Consider the following 10,093-nt stretch of genomic DNA (forward strand, 5'->3'; position numbering starts at 1 on the left):
AGAAAACACTTTATCAGTTTTCAAATAAGTAGGATGGTGTCTTAGTAATTTCTAGGGGTGTTCAGTGAAAAATTTTTATAGTTTTTTTTTTTAATTATCTTTAAAAATTTCTAGGTGCTTATTTAGATGTGTCTTAATGAATTACAGTTATTGTTTTCGCTTGATGCTCAAGTCATCCTAATTGGCATGGGTGGGTCAGAGAGAGGATCCTTCAAGTTGATACTAGGTCATTTTTTAAATAATTCAGTTTCTGATAGTTTCCATACTTTCTGGCACAACTCAGTTCCACCTTTTATATTTTCTGCCCATACCTGCTACCATCCTGACCTTAGTTGGAATGTCTGTAGTACTGTGGTTCTCAAACTTTTTGGCCTCAAGACCCTTTTACCCTTTTAAAAATTATTGAGGAATCCAAAGAACTTTAGTTTATGGGAGTTATATATGTTGATATTTTCCATATCAGAAATTTAAGCTGAGAAACATTTTATTAATTCAAAAATAATGATAAAACTATTTTATGTTAAATTTTTTTATGAAAAATAATTTTCAAAATAAAGTTAGTGAGAAGCATGGCATTGTTTACATTTTTCCAAATCTTTTTTGTTTATGTGTTTTAATAGAAGACTGCTCGGTTCTCCTATCTGTTCTTACATTCAGTCTGTCGCAACACACTGTTTTTATTTTGTTGAAGTACTTAAAAAACTTGGCCTCACATAGCTATGTGGTTGGAAAGGGAGGAGTATTAAACAACCCCGTTAGGTAGTTAGGAATATTCTTTGATGCTACTCCAGAATCTGACAGGTGATAGTTTCTTAAAATTCAGTTGCAATGAAGAATGTTAAACTAAATTAATGACCTTTTATACTCTGTTACACTAATATCCATTGGTCTGTCTTGAGCTTTGAGTGGGTCTCTTACCCACACATGGTTTTGTAATGCCATGAATTTGTCCTTTGGAAAATATCAGTTCCTTGAGTTTTGTAGATCTTGCAAATGTTGACACATCCGATTATATGGTATCAAAAAAGAATCACATTTTTAAACATCTCAACTAATGTCTCCAATGTAATCTTACTACTGAGAAACTGTCATGCTCACGATGGTGAACAAAATTTTTCTTAAATTCTGATTTTCACTTGTGTGCTTGAATATTGTCATGGCAGGAAATATTGTCAGTTGTTTTCCTTGAAGTGATAGCTCACTTTATCAATTTTTGAGAAAATATCTGTCAAAAATATGTCTGAATAACTACAGTTTATCAACTGGTTGTTCTTGAAAGTAAAAATGGTATTCCATGAAAAGTGTAAAGCTTCAATTTACAACTCAGTCTCACAAATGCTTTTCCTGAAGACAGCCGTCATATTTGGATATGCACTAGAAGTGCTTTGTGTATAGTTCCCATTTCTTCTCCTAGAATATTAAAGACGTGTGCTCAGGGGTCGAGACTTAATAAAATTCATCATGTTTATTACTTTATCAAAGATATTCTTTTTTAAAAATATTTTATTTTGTTTATTTATTTGTAATTGAAGGATAATTGTTTTACAATGTTGTGTTGGTTTCTGCTGTAGAAGCAGGGTGAATCGGCCATACGTATGTCTATATCCCCTCTGTCTTGGCATCCCCGCCAGTCCAACCCCTCTGGGTTGTCCCGGGCTCCCTATGTTGTATATAGCAGCTTCCCACTGTTTACCTGTTCTACACGTGGTAGTGCGTACAGTTGGTGATGGACAGGGAGGCCTGGTGTGCTGCAGTCCACGGGGTTGCAAAGAGTCGGACATGACTGAGGGACCGAACTGAACTGAACTGAGCGCGTAAAAGTGTATATATGTCAGCGCTGCTCTCAGTATGTTCCACCTTCTCCTTCCCCCACTGTGTCCACAAGTTTGTTCCCTACGCTGTGTGTGTACTCCTGTCCTGCAAATAAGTTAATCAATACCATTTTTCTAGATTCCATATATATGCGTTATATCAAAGGTACTCAAGTAAAAATGGCTTCTCCTCCCCCACTATAATATGCGTGATGAAGAATGACTACAAGTTTAGTTTGTTGCCACTAGGGTGATTTATGCTGACACCAGCAATTTTGCTCGTTGCTTTTGTATTACATTTACTGTTAACATAGTGAAAAAGGGAAATAAATAATGTCTTGGTTTGGCTCCACACACCACACTTTGAGAACTGGAGCTCTTTTCCCCGTTATATCAGCTGCTGAGATTTTAAAAAATTTATTTTTATTTATATTAATGAGGTATTAGTTCCTATTTTTGAGGCTTTTAAAAGCATAAATGAGTGCTTCATTTTTCCATTTTTAAAAATTTGTGAAGATTAGCGTAGAGTGTATTTTTCTCTTTGGCTCTATTAATATGATTAATTGTATTAATGGACTTCCTAATAGTGAACTCTTATTACATTTCTGAAGTAAGCACTGCTTTATCTTGATGGATTATTGGATTCTGTTTGCTAATACTAATTACAATATTTGCTTTAATATTTACAAATGAGATTGGTTTATATCTATGTCTTATTGAGCAGTATTTTTCTGGTTTTGTAATCAGTGTTGTATTTGCTTTATAAAAATAATTTGGATATTTTCTTTATTTAAATACTCTTCAGAGAGTATTTAAACTACTCTCTGAAGTAGTTTAAATAGCATTAGCATCACCTTTAAGGTTTAGTAGACTTCTTTGTGAAACAAGCTTAGCTTGGTATATTTTTGGCAGAGGAACTCTTACAATGTCCTATATTTCTTTTTCCCAGGTGGACTCTAGTGGTAAAGAATCTGCCTGCCAATGCAGGAGACATAAGAGATGCAGGTTCGATACCTGAGTTGGGAAGATCCCCTGGAGCAGAACTGGCAATCCACTCTAGTATTCTTGTGTGGGAAATCCCATGGACAGAGGACGATGGAATTGCAAAGAGTCAGACTCGACTGAGCATGTGTGCATGCACACATATTTCTTTTTACAAAAGTCATTTGTTTAGAGCCTCTGTTTCTATTAGTGTTAGTTTTGATGTATTTACCTAGAGTTTTGTTTATTTCATCTAAATTTTCTCAAACATTTTCTCAATTGTATAGAGTAGTCTCATAATTTAAAAAAAATTCGCTGTGTTGAGTTTTTCTTTTGTGTGCTTATACTTTCTTTTAAAAATCAGGTTAACTCTATTTTGTTGATTAATTTTCAGAGAACCAGCTTTTTTGGTTTACTTTTTGGTTTACTGTTTATTTCTGCTTTCTAACTCATCAATTTCTGCTTAAATTTTTAAATTGAGGTATAATTTGTATGTAACATTATTTCAAGTATGCAGCATAGTGATTCAGTATATGTATATATTGCAATATGACCACCACCACTAGTTAGCATTTGTCATCATACATAAGTTACAAATTTTCTTTTTCTTACAGTGAGAAATTTGAAGATCTACTTTCTTGGCAACTTTCAAGATTACAGTATTAACTACATACAGTTGACTCTTGATCAACATGGATTTGAACTGTGTGGGTCTACTTACATGTGGGTTTCTTTCACTAAATACATGTTATATACATACACTACACTATCCACAGTTGTTTGAATTTGTGCTTGTGGAACTATGTATATGGAAGGCTGACTGTGACGTTCTACTTGAATTTTTGACTGCATGGTGGGTTGGTGCCCCAATTCCTGACTTGTTCAGGGGTCAGCTGTATATGGATTAACCTCCATCTCTGGCAACCACCAAGCTTTTCTCTGTATAGATCATGGGACCTAGGACCTATATTCCCTGTATAGGTCATTGGATCTCGCTTTTACATTTTTAATTTTGTATATTCTACATATAAATGATATCATAGGTTATTTGTCTTTCTCTGACTTATTAATCTTTCACTTAACATAATACCATTTCGATCCAACCATGTTGTCTCAAATGGCAAAATTATTTTTTTTATGACTGAGTAATCCATTGTTCATATACCACATATCCTTCATCCACTCATCTGTTGATGGATAGCTTGCATCCATATCTTTTCTATTCTAAATTTAATGCTGCAGTGAACATTGGAGTGCATGAAAGTGAAAGTTGCTCAGTCATGTCTGACTCTAAAACCCCATGGACTATATAGTTTGTGAAATTCTCCAGGCCAGAATACTGGAGTGGGCAGGCTTTCCCTTCTCCAGGGGATCTTTCCAACCCAGGAATCGGACAAGATTTTGAACTGCAGGCGGATTCTTTACCAACTGAGCTATGAGGGAAATGCATATATATATATATATATATATATATATATATATATATAACTATATATTTGTATCAGTGTTTTTGTTTTCTTTGGGTATATACCCTGAAGGGAAATTACTGGATTACATGACAATTTGATTTTTAATTTTTTGAAGGCTGGGGAAGCTGGTTCCTGTCATTGATGAGGGAAGCTTTCTCAGGCTGAGGAGTTTCCTCTTAGCACTGAGCAGGGCCAGCCTGGGGGATGGCAATGAAGCAGACAAAATGAAGCTATTCTTCCTATCCTTTTTGTGTGGTTATTTTCAATTTTTTGGCTCCGTTGTGTTGCTGAGTGTGCTGCAGTCCATGGGGTCACAAAGAGTTGGCGTGACTGAGCGACTGAACTGAACTGTGTTGCTTATGCTTCTTAAGTGGATTCCTGAGCTCTCCCAGAGCTATTTTCATTCATGGATAGGTGTCTAATTGTTACCCTTTGTGGGGGGTATTTCCTACTCCACAGTCTTGATGAAGTCACTCTTGTTCAGTCCTTTAAAAATGTCACACTGTTGTCTTTTAGGTGCATGATTTCTAACAAGATGGCTGTTGTAATTGTTATTAATACATTTATTTCTCTTTAGTAATTAGTATGTCTTTTTTCCTCCTTTGACTGCTTTCAAGATTTTCTCTATTTTGTGTTTTCAGAGGTTGAATTTTAATATGTATACATCTGACTTGGGTATTTATTTTGGTTGGTAGTTCAGATCTATAGTTTGATATATGCCATTAATTTTGGAGATTCTTAGCCATTATCCCTTAAAATATTTATTCTATCCCATTCTCTGTCTTTTTTCTTTCTGGAGTTGTAATTGCACATGTATTAGATCATTTGTTGTCTTACAGTTCCTGGATGCTATACACGGTTTTTATTTTTAAACGTTTTTTTCTGTGTTCAGTTTATGTATTTTTCAAATTTGCTGATTAAGCTTTGTTAAGTCTACTGACCAGTCTGTCAGTAACAGTATTGATCTCTATTACTGTGTTTTTATTTCTAGCCTCTCGTTTTTTTTCTTATAGTTTCTCTTTCTGCTGAAGTTACTCATTTGACAATGAGTATTGTCTACTTTTTCCACTGGAGCCTTTGCCATATTTTTCATAGTTATTTTAATTCCGTATCTGATAGTACCAATATCAGTGTCATATGTGAGTCTGCTTCTCTTGATTGTTTTGTCTCTTGGCATTGTGGGTTCTTTCTCTTGCTTTTTTGAATACCATGTAAGTGGTATTATTATGTAAGTCTTATTATTATTATGTTTTAAATAGGGGAGATAGAGAAGAAGGCTCTGAGCAGGGCTCCATGGCCTTCCTGCACAGCTGCTCTTGCCCTCCCTTAAGCCTGTACCATGAGGACTGCTTTCTCAGGACTCCTGTCATAATTTTTTTGTGAGTACCCATTGAAGTCTGTTGAAAGAGGGGCCAGTGAGTGGTGTGAAGTCCCCTTTATCTGCAGCCTTTAGAGCTCCAAATTCTGTCACCAACCAGTACTTAGCCTCCACCAATACAATACTAGGTGAATTCTTACCAGTATTCAAATGCCCCAAGTAAACAAATGCTTGCATTTCCTATCTTCTTGTAGGTATTTGTCTCTCAGATTTGGGGCTAGTTGACATTTCTGCAACTTCAGCTCTTTGACAGATTCAGGAAAGGTCATTGACTTGCCATTTGTTGAATGCTTTTTTTCAATTGTAAGGTCTTTTTCCAGCTGTTAATATCCAAGTAGAAACCAGAAACCCCAAACTTACTCCTTCTTTTTACCCCCCCCCCCATATCTCTACTGGTGGGATGACTCTTTGTCCTGGTTTACACCAGTATAATCCCCTTTTCACTCAAGAGTTTTCTTCATTTGAATGGTAAATTGTGTGAGCACCATGTCCTTGAAAGTATTACATAATGAGGTTTCACTGGGAACATATGTTAACTATGGATGAATTTGTTTATCTTGGATAAAAATCAAATATTGAAGGTCATTTTGGCTATATTCAAAAGGACATGGAGAGAAAAGGTGTAAATGAAAGACACATCAACCAAATCCATTGTGTAGACTTTGTTTGGGTCCTGTTTTAGTCCAAAATAATTATTTTTACACAATCAGGAGCATTTGAACATGGACTTAGGTATTAGACATAAAAATACTGTTATTTGGTTAAGTATTATAAAGATATTATAGTTACGTTTTAAAAAAAATATTATTTGTTATAAATTCTGATGTATTTGGAGGTGAAATGTTATGATAGTGGGAATTTATTTAAAAATGCTCAAAAATAAAATTGAAGGTGAAGGGAGAGAGAAATTTGATAAGTAAAAACAAGAATGACAAAATATTGATAATTACTAAAGCTAGATAATAGGTAATTATTTTATTATCTCATCTTTATTGTAGTTTTTGTCAACTTCGATAATAAATACTTTAAAAAAGAGAAACAGGAATATAAATCAGGAGTCTTTTTTTTTTTTAAAGGTAATTATCCTAAAATTGGGCTTCCCTGGTAGCTCAGGTAGTAAAGCGTCTGCCTGCAATGCAGGAGACCTGGGTTCATTCCCTGGGTGGGGAAGATCCCCTGGAGAAGGAAATGGCAACCCACTCTAGTACTCTTGCCTGGAAAATTTCCATGGACTGAGGAGCCTGGTAGGCTACAGTCCATGGAGTCGCAGAGTCAGACATGACTGAGCGACTTCACTTTCTTTCGCACTTTCTATCCTAAAATTTAAAGTGGCAAAGGTGAAGTTTTCTTGTGGCAGATCAGAGGTCAGGCAACCCTGCCTAAAATTTCATTTGAAAGCTTCCTGTGCTTCAGTGGGTATTCAGGAAATCAGATAATATGTTATATTACAGGTATGTTGCTGCAACTGCTGCTAAGTCACGTCGGTCGTGTCCGACTCTGTGTGACTCCATAGACGCCAGCCCACCAGGCTCCCGTCCCTGGGATTCTCCAGGCAAGCACACTGGAGTGGGTTGCCATTTCTTTCTCCAGTACATGAAAGGGAAAAGTGAAAGTGAAGTTGTTCAGTCATGTCCGACTCTAAGCGACCTCATGGACTGTAGCCTACAAGGCTCCTCCGTCCATGGGGTTTCCCAGGGAAGAGTACTGGAGTAGGGTGCCATTGCCTTCTCCATATTATAGGTATAGGGAGGGGGGAAAAAAGGAGGTGAAATGCCATGGTTTTAATGTAGTTCAGTCCTGCAGACCTACACTGGACCCAGAGGAGGGAATGAACCTTGCAGGTGTCTTACTAATCCTGGTTCAATTTAGTGTCTATTTTGTGCAAACTTGAGCTTCCCTGGTGGCTCAGACGGTAAAGAATCCTGCAATGCAGGTGACCTGGGTGTGATCCCCAGGCTGGGAAGAGCTCCTGGAGAAAGAAACAGCTACCCCCTGCAGTATTCTGGCCTGGAGAATTCCGTGGACAGAGGAGCCCGCTGGCAGGCCACATCCACGGGGTTGCAAAGAGGCGGAGACTACTGAGCGACTTTCACTTCACTTCATATAAACTTACCTTAGAAGGGGAATGTTATGCTTTGCTTTCCTTTTATCCAGGTTCTCAATGTTGCTCTATTCTCCCCTGTTTTCATAATATGGAGAGACAAATGCCTTGGGAAGGGGATAGCAAGGCTATAAACTCCAAGAGGGCAAGGACTATTCACTGCTTTGAACTAGGTATAACTAGTACCATTACTGGTACATGAAAAGCATTTAATAAGTAATGGATGATTTATATACTCTTCATTTAAAATGAAAACAACATTGTGCAGTTGCATATAGACCACCTTACTTTCAAATGTATTTATGGAAATGATTAGGAGAGGACAGTGATTCTCTCTTCCCCTCTAAAAGTCCTTAGCTCTAGTTCAGCCAAGAAATCAAGAGACTGTAATATCCTGTCTACAGAAAGTTGAAATGACAGGTACCCTTAAATAAACAGGTGTAATTAATCATAGTGCTACTTGTTTTGATGAGCTTGCAAGAGTGACAAGTTAATAATAAATCTCCAGCTCATACAGGGGAGGTGGCTAAGGAGATGCTGTGGTTTAATTTACATCTTTGGATTTAATAATCTCCCTGCCTTATATATCAAACTAATACCCCTGAGGCAGAAAAGCAAAACATTTTTAACTGTTAATCTGAGAAGCAATAAAATCTTGTCTCAGGTTAAAAATAAATTGAGTTTCTGGTGGTCTCGATGGACCCTTAGGATGTGTGATTTATTCAGATTCTAAAGCTGCTCAGGACCCCTGGGGACCTTGGCTGCGAAACCAGGCAAGCTGGGAACACCATGGGAATTGCCAATCCAATCAGAAGATCATACTGAGGGCAGTGACTGATTTTACCTTAGACTTACCCAATAACTTATTTTACCTTCTGTGTCAGCTACAAATAGATTATGAATACAAACCTTTGTGAATTTGAGATTCAGTTCTAAACGATTGCTTTAGTTCTGTTTATGTTAATTGTCATGTCTTGTATAGTCACTCAGTCATGTCCAACTCTTTGTGACCCCATGGACTATAGCCCACCAGGCTCCTCTGTCCGTGGGATTCTCCAGGCAAGAATACTGGAGTGGGTTGCCATTTCATTCTCCAGGGGATCTTCCCAAACCAGGGATTGAACCCAGGTCACCTGCATTACAGGCGGATTCTTTACCATCTGAGCCACTAGGGAAGCCCTCCCGTATGTTAATACTTGTTCTTGAAAGCTCAAAAACTGTTTTGAGGTTTTTACTAAGTGTAGGATTTTAACCTGACTAGAGAAACTGGGATACAGGAAGGGAAAATAATCCTTCATGGCACAGTGAATCACTTGTGAAGCCTCAAGTGTTCAGACTTCCAGCTCTTTGTTTCTAAAGGAGCTAAACTATGAGGTACGTTGAATTTATTAATTTGGAAAACTGCCTCCTTATGGATACTAGTAGAGAAGATGCCATCGTCTTTGTTTAAAGAATGGACCAGAGCTAATTGAGGATCCCGAGAGAGACACAGAAACAATTTAGAAATAACTTGAGTCACCCACTCCCTGCTTGAAGGGAACCAGACTCTTGGTCTTTGGGGAGCCATCCAAATTGACTAAGGGAAGACGGAGGAAAATTCCCCGGATCCCTGCAGGGTTAATTTATTCAAAAAGGAAATTGAAAAATACTCAACATGCAAAAGTCTTGTGAAGAAAATAGAGGAAAACCACAGAACATGCCAAAGGCTGAGGAAGACCACCCTTTGGAAGCTGTACCACAGTACCGCAGAAAGAAATCCTCAACCTTGTGGAGAAGGTGCAAGCCAGGAAGCAGAAGGAAACCTTAGAGGAGGGCTGACTCAGCCTGGTCAGGGATATAAAGAGGCTGCTCCTGTTAGGCATTTAGACCCTGAAGAAACAATAAGAGGAACAGATGAGTTGGAAAGCCTTAGGGAAGAGATAAGAAGAATAAGAAGCAAGTTTGCGATGATGCATTGGAAGCAAAGACATTCATGCAGCCATCCTTATCCTGTGTGCTTTAGGCCTTGAATTCTTTTTTTGTCCGATATTAAAATCTGGCCCCTGCTTTCTATTAGCATTTTCTGATGTATCTTTGACTTTTGCTTTATTTTTAATCATCTGGTGGAGTTTTGTTTTAGGTAGTTTTCCTCGTTATCAGCATCTGCATTTTGTATTTTGACACATTCTCTAGGTCTATTTTTCGATTGGGAAATTTCACACATATGCATGAAAATATGTTCATTCCATATTGTAAAGTAAAACATAGCAGGTTACAAAGCAGCATATTCAGTACCAGCTCACATATGTAGGAGAAAGTCTCAAATTTTGTGTGTATGCATGTGTGTTTACATACATGCATATATCAGAAATTT

At 37.3% G+C, this 10,093-nt stretch overlaps 1 pseudogene; it reads left to right on the forward strand.

Annotated features, from left to right (window-relative positions):
* The first annotated feature begins 9,394 nt into the window (after positions 1-9,394).
* Positions 9,395-9,860, forward strand: LOC136158735 (transcription elongation factor A protein-like 8; annotated as a pseudogene).
* The last annotated feature ends 233 nt before the right edge of the window (positions 9,861-10,093 follow it).

This window comes from Muntiacus reevesi, chromosome 2 (assembly GCF_963930625.1).
Source record: "Muntiacus reevesi chromosome 2, mMunRee1.1, whole genome shotgun sequence".
In the NCBI taxonomy this organism is placed as follows: Eukaryota; Metazoa; Chordata; class Mammalia; order Artiodactyla; family Cervidae; genus Muntiacus; species Muntiacus reevesi.